At 51.7% G+C, this 9,750-nt stretch overlaps 1 non-coding gene across 1 annotated transcript; it reads left to right on the plus strand.

The window, feature by feature from the left end:
* The first annotated feature begins 2,067 nt into the window (after window positions 1-2,067).
* On the plus strand, window positions 2,068-2,149 carry TRNAS-GCU. The gene has a single exon. It is a non-coding gene; the product is annotated as a tRNA-Ser (tRNA).
* The last annotated feature ends 7,601 nt before the right edge of the window (window positions 2,150-9,750 follow it).

A 9,750-nucleotide genomic window follows, 5' to 3' on the forward strand; every position in this document is an offset into this window, starting at 1 on the left:
GCCATGAAGTTCCCACCCCGGTCCGTCAGGATCTCGGAGGGAAAACCCAGCTGGCAGAAGACCTTGATGAGGGCATCAGCAACCACGGGTGCCTCGATGGAGGTCAAGGCACCTGCCTCCGGGTACCACGTTGCAAAATCCACTACAGTCAGTATGCATTTCTTTCCCCTACGAGTCCTATGCTTCAGCGGTCCCACAATGTCCACTGCCACCCTGTGGAAGGGTTGGTCGATGATAGGGAGGGGCTGCAGGGGAGCCCTTCTCCTGTCCCCACTTTTGCCCGTCCTCTGGCATGTCTCGCAGGATTTGCAATAGTCCGTCACATTCTGGGCAATTCTGGGCCAAAAAAAGTTCACCTGCAACCGCTGGCGTGTCCGTTCCCTGCCCATGTGACCAGCACACGGTAGATCGTGAGCCATGGCAAGCAATTGCTGTCTGTATTTCTGGGATACTATGAGCTGGCGCTGGGGCTCCCAGGTCTCGGCATGGCTCTTCGGGACCCACAACCGATAGAGAAGCCCCTTATCCCAGACCACCTGTTCCCTTTTGTCCGGAGTGAACTCAGTCTCTTGCTCCTGAGCCATCTGCCGGAGTCTCTCCAAGCTGGGGGCCTGCTAATCCTCCCGCTTGAAATCTTCTTGCCCTTCATGCCAACACCCATGGGAGAGGGGACAACCCTGCTTATGCTAGGCACTGTCCAAGCAGGTGTCAGGACCCCGACAGGGACCCTAACACTGGAATAAACCTGCAGCACAAGTGTCCAGAGCCGAGATGACGTGGGGCAGAAGTCAATGCGGCAGACGTTGGAAAAGTCTTGCCAGGCTTCTGGCTCCAGCCCGTCCCTGTTTGAAACAGGGGAACAGCTGCTCAAAGACGCTGACTTCTTGCAATTACCTGGAGGGAGTTTTAGAAATATCGATCGTTTCCCTTGAGGAGACGTACGCAATCACCACCACTTTTGTTAAACTGGGAAGTCCTGGGAGGGAAGAGGAGGGAGAAGTAAAGTATGAAACTTGCTTTTCGTTTCATTTAAGATTTATAAACAAAAGCCCTTTTCTGCTTGGTGGGCCTATGTAATGTCATGCCCCGGGTAATGGAAACAGCTCAGTCTTTTCTCTTCTCCCATCTATCGGCTTGTCCGTGGACCAGTGCCAAACTGTGCCAACTTAAATAACCAGGTGCTTGATCATCATCTGTCCAATGGGCCATGCTTTGCTGTCAGGTGAGCCCACACAACCCCAGACAGCCTCAGGCTTCCTGGGTTTAAGCAAGAGTGGATTTTGGCCAAGTGAACATATCTAATCCCCTGCCTGGCCAGTAGAAACACATGTAACATGTTCGTCCCACAGCGAGTTCCCTTCTCCTTCGCTGCATGGAGAGGACATGAGTCCAGCAAGATGCGGAGGGACCCAGGGGCCAGCTCTACGCTGCGCTCCAAGCCTGCACCCCCAAACCCTGCAGGATCCCTCTGCGCGGGTACTTAGGTCTCAAGTGGACTGTGATTTTCAGGGTTCAGTAATGTTGCTGAATCCGGACTCCATTTCCTTTTGTTTTACCCTTGAGGTTTCTAACAAGCTCTGCGAGAGTTCAAGTGCGATGTAGTGAAATACCTTTGAGCACGCTCGGTAGTTTCCCCATGCAGTTATGCGCTTTGCCATTGTAAACGACTGCTTCAACCGAGAAGATCAGTTTGGGCTGAATTTGAGAGCACCTGTCCAGCCCGCCCTGAGGAAGAAAGAGAAAAGAGACAAACAATTGCACCATGAATCACTGCAGTGGGGGATCTATTGGCTGCTAAGTCCAAAGCCTAGTCTCAAAGAAGCAATAAGGGAATAAGAGGGACCACATACACGAATAACATTGAAGCACTGACTGAACCTGTTCTTCCCACCCAACCCCCAATATTTTGAGGGACCAGGATGGACTGAGTTGGTTTGTGTGTTTTGCACGTGATGAGGATATTATAACAAGTTCAGATGGCCAGCAGGCCTGTGTATGGGTGCGCGGGTGTGTTTTTTTTGTAACGGGAAAGGTTTTTTCTTTTATGGTGTGGTATGTAAAAAGCATGCCAAGGTGGCCGAGTGGTTAAGGCGATAGACTGCTAATCCATTGTGTTCTGCATGCATGGGTTTGAATCCCATCCTTGCTGTTAGTGACTTTTGTGGGGCGAGGTGGGCACGCTGGAGGGGAGGGACTGAATCCATCTGGATCTGGACAGGTTACAGCGGTGGGCGGATGAGAGTAGGGTAGGAGTCAATGCAGACAAATGCAAGGGGCTGCATCTAGGGAGAAGGAACCAGCAGCATGCCTATAGGCTAGGAAACATCCTTCTTGTCAACACGGTGGCGGGGAGGGATCTTGGAGTCAGCAGAAAAGATGCCTAAGTATATTTCCAGGATTTAACTTCAGGCATGCCTGCTTGTCACTGGCTGGTAGCTTTTTTCCATTTCAGAAAAGTCCTTTCTTCATGTTAAATTTGCTGCTGTAAAAGGTGTTGATAGACAGTCCTGGAAACGGAGCTCCTTTGCTCCTCTGCAAAATGGGTACAAGAGGGCGCTGCAAAGCACCCCGTCAGACTGCCACGCTCCTGATCTTCCAGAACCACCCTTAGGGGCAGAGGGGAACTCAGTCTTAGTACCCATTTAATACAGTTGTTTCGACTGATGCCACTGCCAAGTGTGTAGCAGTTATACTGTCTGCTGGATGTAACTGTCTTTTTGTACCCAGATGATGCCATTATTTTTGCGGGGTGGGATTTTTTTTTTATTCCAGGTCAAATTAGCTAACTCAGTTCTGAATCCTTTTGATTGAGCAAAACTCAGCCGTTCAAACACCATATGTGGCGCTACAACTGGCAAGTATCCTCCATCCCAGACTTTTCACCCCGTGGCTTCGGGGACTCCCAGATCCTTTGGCTGGCATCCTACGTGCAGGCCCAAGCCCAGAGGCTCAGGGTTCGGATGGCCCCGAGTCTCACTTCCCCTTAGCCACCGGCCACAGGAGCAAGCTAGGGAGGAGTCCCCCGTTTCCATAAAGTCGGCATGTAGCTGAGATCCCCCCGCTGGAAGCTGGCCACTGGAAAGCTAATGACAAGACTGACTGGGGATAACTTTGTAAGCAGCCGCAGATGATCAGTGTTGTCGGCTGTTTGCAAGCAGCTCTGTGTTTGATTCAAGTTGGTGACATTGAGGTGAAAGGCTCTATTGTGGCCAGTTACCCAGGGGCACATTTTCACAGGTGCTGGTACTCTAAAAATCTGGCCCCTCGAGCTTCTCCTTTTCCTCTCACTGCTAACATAACAGCTTGATGTTTATTGGCAAAGGCATCCTGAAAATTTGAGATGTTGCTTCTAATAGTTAAAGGCTGACTAGCTGGTATGTTTGGAGCTGGGTACAATATTCAGCCTCGTGGGAGAGGTGCTCCACAACTTCTAGTTGTAACTAATAATGTTTGGGATTTCCCCTGCCAAACTGCTGCTCATCATGTACCAACTGCCTGGTGGTCATTGTAATTAGCTGAGTGACAAGAGCATGGGTCATTGCCATGGGGGTTTATCTTGGTTCCTGTGCTGCTCAGGGACACTGTCCCGTTGCTGGACCTCTAGCCTACTTTTGTCATGGTTGTCCTTGTAGTTTGCAGGCCCTTATCATATTAGCCCATGCTGAAACTACCGCACTGATCAGCATTTCACCCTAAATGAAAAGAACGTTTTAACAGTGTAACCGAAACTAGTAAAGGCTGGAATTTCCCAGTTAAGGTTCATGAGCAGTGAAACTAGCGCGACTGGGCAACGTGGGGCTGTTTATTGCAAGCCTGATCATTAATTCTGGTTTTGTATCCATGTGTTAGTTTGTTTCTGTCTTACAAGGTCTTTTAATGTAGTGTGTTAATGTACCATAATTTTTTTTAAATATAGAGGAAACCTTCCCCTTAAACCACTGTACTTGTTACGATGGGATGGCCGTGGCTCCTTTGGAGCTGCTGATATACCACTGTAGTGTTTCGTACCTCTGCGGTGTGGGATGCTCTCAGCGCATCATGGAGAGTTGACAACTTTGATGCAGACAACAACGGACAGGAGCAGGGCTTGGGCCCAGAGACACCTAACTTGGGATGCTGGGTCTCTCTGGGCTAGAAAGAAATGAAAGGGACCGAGCCCAGAAAGTAAGAGGAGTCGCACACTATGTACAGGTGTTTTGTTCTCTTTCTTTTAAGGTTAACGAAGGCAGGTTTAGACGTCTGTGGAGTCATCCACAGCCAAGCTGACGTCATTGCACAGCCAGTGACAAAGCTACTTGAGAACTCGTGGCGCTCGGGAGAGGGCCCAGAAGACTGGAAGAGGGCCAACGTGGTGCCTATTCACAAGAAAGGAAGGGAGGGGCACCCAGGGAATTACAGGCCAATCAGTTTGACCTCAATCCCTGGAAAAATCCTGGCCAAATTATCAGAGGATCCATTAGTGATGGGCTAACTGAAGGCAGCGTTCTCAAAGATAGCAAACATGGCTTCATTACAGGCAGGTCATGCCTGCCCAACTTCATTTCCCTCTATGATCAGGTAACACACCGCCTGGATGAGGGAGATGAGGCTGATGTCATATACTTGTATTTCAAAAAGGCCTTTGACTTAATCTTCCATGATGTCCTCATGGTAAAATTGGGGAACTGCAGCCTCGATAACTCAACGGTGCAGTGGCTAGGAAACTGGCTCTGAGGCAGGACTCAGTATTAATAGATGGCACTGAGTCAGTGTGGCACATGGTGAGCAGTGGCATCCCTCAGGGCTCAGTACCCAGACCGGTGCTTTTCAACTTACTCAATAATGATTTGGATTTGGGCATTGAAAGCATCCTGGCAAAGTGTATGGACGACACCAAATTATGGGGGTGTGCGGTCATGCTTGGGGACAGGCTGGGGATATAGGCTTGCAAGGTGGGCGGATCAAAACCTGATGATGTTTAACAATGAGAAATGTAAAGTGCTCCATCTGGGGAGATACAATCCACCACACACTGACAGCTCAGCTACGCTACACTTGCCAGGACCACAACTGAAGGGGACTTGGGGGTCAGAATGAACACGAGCCACCAATGAATCCTGTAGCCAGCAAAACGAATAGGACCCTGACATGCATCTACCGATGCATCTCAAGCAAGGCAAAGGATATCATCCTACCACTCTCCTCAGCTTTGGCGAGACCGCAGCTGGAGTACTACGTCCAGTTCTGGGTGCCGCGCTTCAAGAAGGCCGTGGGGAAGCTTGAGAGAGTCCAACGGAGGGCCACGCATATGATGAGAGGTCTGGAGAGCAGGCCATACGAGGAGAGGCTAAAGACATGAGACTGTTCAGCCTGCAGAAGACAAGACTCAGCGGGGACTTGGTGGCAGCCTATAAGTATCTAAGGGGCACACATCAGGGCCTGGGGGAGCATCTGTTCATCAAGGCCCCCCAGGGAAGACAAGGAATAACAGTCATAAACTGCTAGAAGATCACTTTGGATTGGACATAAGGAAAAACGTATTTAACAGTATGAGTGTCCAGGGTCTGGAGCAGACTCCCCACAGAGGTGGTCCAACCCCCTGCTCTGGAAATCTTCAAAAAATGATTTGACATGCACCTTGCTGGGGTCCTCTGAGCCCAGCAGTCTTTCCTGCCCAAGCACAGGGGGGGCTGGACCCAAGGATCTTGTGAGGTCCCCTCCAGCCCCTAACATCCATGAATCTACGAATCTGTGAGTTTTCAGACTTCTTTTCCAGTGCAATGCAAGCCCCGGGCAATAGAGGGTGTGTATGGTAGTAATTTGTAAAAATTGCTACAAGGAACAATGGTAATAAGCTGGTATCAGGAGAATAGGTTTAGGTTGGAGATCAGACGGCAATATTTTACAGTTAGGATGGCCAAAATCTGGAACCAACTTCCCAGGGAAGGGGTCCTCGCCCCTACCTTGGGCAAATCCAAGAGGAGGTTGGACGATCACCTGTCTGGGGTCTTGTGACCCCAGCATTCATTCCTGCCTGTGGCAGGGGTCAGGCTAGATGATCTGTTAAAGTCCCCCCTGACCCTAGCTACTATGAAACTATGAAACGATAAGATAGTAGCTCTTGTGAAGCCATTCACAAATTACTCTAAGGAGTTTTTTTTTATCAACATTTGTCAGATAAACGTAGTTAAGAAAAGTAATGGTAGAAAATGAACACTAATCCCAGGTAATTATTCATACTGAAGAAGGGAGAAATAAAAGCTTGTCTAGACTGTTGTGAGCCACCAACACTAACATGCATTTGTGAAGTAGCAGCATGAAAAATGGGCCCATCTGAAGGACTAGGAAGGGCTGCCCTGCAAAGGGACAGAGAGCGAAGAGACAGAGTTTGTCCCAGCAGGGACACCATTTGCCCCGAGGGCGAGCGAAGCTGTTTTGGAGGTAGCCCTCTGGGGAGTGGGAGGGGGGCATTGCTTATATGTTACCTTGTAAATCATTAAATCCTGTAAACAGTTTTGTAATGGTCTGCAAGGTCGTTTGATTGTAAGGGGAGGCTCTCCACTCCCGGCCCTGCAGCAGCTACCCTTCTTGTGGGATCAGGGGACAGCCGCAGAGTCAGGAAGGAACAGCCTCGTACTGACGGTTGGGGAGAGCAGCTTCGCCTGCAGCCCAGCTCTCAGCCTCACAACAGCCCCCTTTTGAGAGAGCGTCTCCAAACGATAATCTTTGGCTTCCATGTCCCTACAACCCTGATGTTCCCTGTACATCCCCCCGGGACTTTGCCCTGTTCCTCCTGGCTGCTCCCTGGGCTCCTGCACCTGGGACTTTGCCCTCCTTCTCTGAGTTGCAATCGCTGGGATTTCCACCTCCCCTGTATGGGTGGGTCTGTCTGCCCCTGCAATGCCCCCTGCCCTGCCTGTGTCACCCCCTCCCACACCCAGCCCAGCCTCTCCAACCCTTCCAGCGGGTCGCTGAGTACCCGAGCCCACGGGGGGTGGGATCTGCCACTGGGGCTGTGCCAAAGGGGCCCAAACCAAAGTCGTGTGTCTAATCCCAGATGCTGTCTGTACTCATGGTCCAGGTCAGGCTGAAGGGCAGTAACCAGAGAGCTCTGATGCACGACAGGGTAGGCAGAGGCAAGGTGCTGGGCTCAGGGGCTGGAGCAAGGCCGAGGCTTGGAGGGACACTGAGCACATGGGGATACCCTCAAAGGGAAGCACTTGAGTCTGTGTCTCCGTGACAGTGCCCTGGGATGATACAACACAGGCATCCTGTGGGGTGACAAAGCACAAGGGACCCTGAGCAAAAGTCACCGTGACCCCAGCTGGTGCCCAGAGCAGTTTGTAAGGGAGTGAGGCACAAGGGAAGGGGGAGGCACAAGGAGCGGGGCTGCTGCCAGGCTGGTCTCCCTTGTGCCAAGGGCTCTGCTGGGCCCTGATCCCTCTCTAGACACCAACTCAGTGCAGGGAAGGGGCTGAGCTGAGCTGAGGCTGCTCCGAAGCAGCGAGCAGAGCCAGTATGGCACGGGCCGAAGCATCAGGAGCAGCAGCCTCATTCAGGGACTCCCATAGGGGCTGGGGCTCTGGCTGGGAGAGGAGGTCGATGCCCAGAGCAGCATGTCCCGAGGGGCAGAGATGGCCTGGCTCTGCTTGGGGTTTGTATTCACTGGTGCTGGACGACAGCCCTGGGTGGGGGCATGGTGGGTGCAGGCAGTGGCTGACTCCATTCAGGCACTACATTTTGCCACCTCACTGATGGCGGCTTTCCCAGGTGTTTTCTGTCTTTAACTCCTGGACGTCTTGCTGCAAACACAGGGAGTCTTGTCCCTGAGGAGCACCCAAGGAGGTGCCCAGGGGCATTTCCCCATGGTGTGTTGTCATGCCAGGCGGAGACCCCTAAGCAAGATCCACATGAGCTGGTTCATCTCGGGGAATGACAAAGCCACATTAGCCCAGTGCTCAGCTGGGACCGTCAATTCAGGTCCTCAATGGGGGCAGTGACCCTAGGCAGGCTCCACACTAACATGGCCAGGCAGTTCAAGGCCAGGAGTAAGGCCACTTGGCTCTCACTTGGCTCTCCGCAGGGCACTGCATTGGGCTGGGCACAACCACCCCCGGGGACCAGGGGTCTGGGTCGGGGATCAAGCTGGTGTCATTTCTTCTTTTGAATGAAACTCCTCAGTAATCCCACCCAGCCCTTTCCACTGCCCCGGCACCTGCCACCACAAAGCCACCTCTGCAAACAGGCACCAGCTGGATTTAAAACATGTCAAAAACAGCCGTGTCCCTCCCTAGTGTGCGCCCACCCCAGAGATACTGTGTCCCAGGGGCCAGAGGCTGGGCTGTTCCTGCCACCAGGACACTTGGCCCAGTCCTGGGAAAACGGTCCCTGCAAAAGAACTTCAGCTCTGCGCGCTCACGTACCCGGGCCCACGTCTTGTTCATAACAGGCCCCCGCACACAGGGAAAACCTGGGGAAAACACCATGTGGCCTGTGTGTGCGGTGCCAACAAAGCAGCACAGCGCCATGGACAGGCAGCAACGAGGTGAGAAGTTGTTCTGAACAACAAGTGAGGAGAAGAAATTTTGAGCCACCAACAAGTGATTCTCAGCTGAGAAAAGGAGCAAGAGCAGACACATCCCTTGATCCCGGTGTGATGACGAGTGGGTGACACTGAATAGGGCCCTGCTGAGACAGGCGCGAGCCTGTGTCCGTCTGGTTGCGGTGCATCACAGGGAGGAGGATGTGGAGCTGTTTCTTTCTCCCCCTCAATCCCTGGGGCAGCAACTGGCTGCGGATCAGGGCCCTCCTGACTCTGCCCATCAGCAGTTCCCACCGGCCCTGCAGTGGTGGGCAGCAGCACAGGCTGTGATGGGGGCACGCGGGCCGTCTCTGGCCCAGGACAGTGGAGATGTTGGCCTGTAAAGGGGCTTTGATACCAGTTTCATCTGGACCAGTGCTTCCCATCCAGGTGCTGTGAGCTTCTTAGCACTGGTAGGTGTGCCAACACCTATACGTGACTCACAAAACCAACCCAAAGCTTTGAAATAGGAATCCAGCATCAAAACCATTTTTGATCTGTTGTGGCCTTTCTGACTTCTTTGCACCAGAACAACTGCTGTACAGGCAGTCCTCGACTTACAGCATTTTGAGTTACAACGTTTCAGACTTACAACATTTATAAACTGACACCCTGTTTCAACTATACCATGTCAGTTTTGACTTACATTTGATCCGATGCAATACCATGCCAGTGAACAGGTTCACTGTGTTGCTCATCTTCCTGGAGAAAATCTCTCCAAACCTGCTTGGACACTTTCTGTAAGAAAGCAGACAAGACTCCAGAAAAACTTGCAGCCAAGACTCCTGCGAAGACACCAGCCAAGGGCCCTTCAAAAAGTCCAGCAGAGTCACCTCAAAGAAGTCCTTTCAAATCAATATGATTGCTATTTATAATACAAATACATGAATGTAGCTATATTACTCACTTATAATTGATCGAGTACAATATTCTGAGGTATTTTTGGTGAAAATAGGGTATCACGCCTTTTTTCAGGTACCAATCCCCCATTTATTACATTGTTTCTTCTGAGAAAATGGGTTCCGAGTTACAAGATTTCGACTTAAGACCGACCCCAGGGGCCAGAGGTGAAAAAAAACAGTAGCTGCTGCACTGCCAGGAGCCCCGCTAGGGATGCTGGTCTCCCCTCCCTGCTGCCCCCCACCACCCGGGCACCCTGTACCCCAGGCACTCAGGCACAATGTGGCATG

This window comes from Alligator sinensis, unplaced genomic scaffold, assembly GCF_000455745.1.
Source record: "Alligator sinensis unplaced genomic scaffold, ASM45574v1 scaffold2096_1, whole genome shotgun sequence".
Lineage (NCBI taxonomy): Eukaryota > Metazoa > Chordata > Crocodylia > Alligatoridae > Alligator > Alligator sinensis.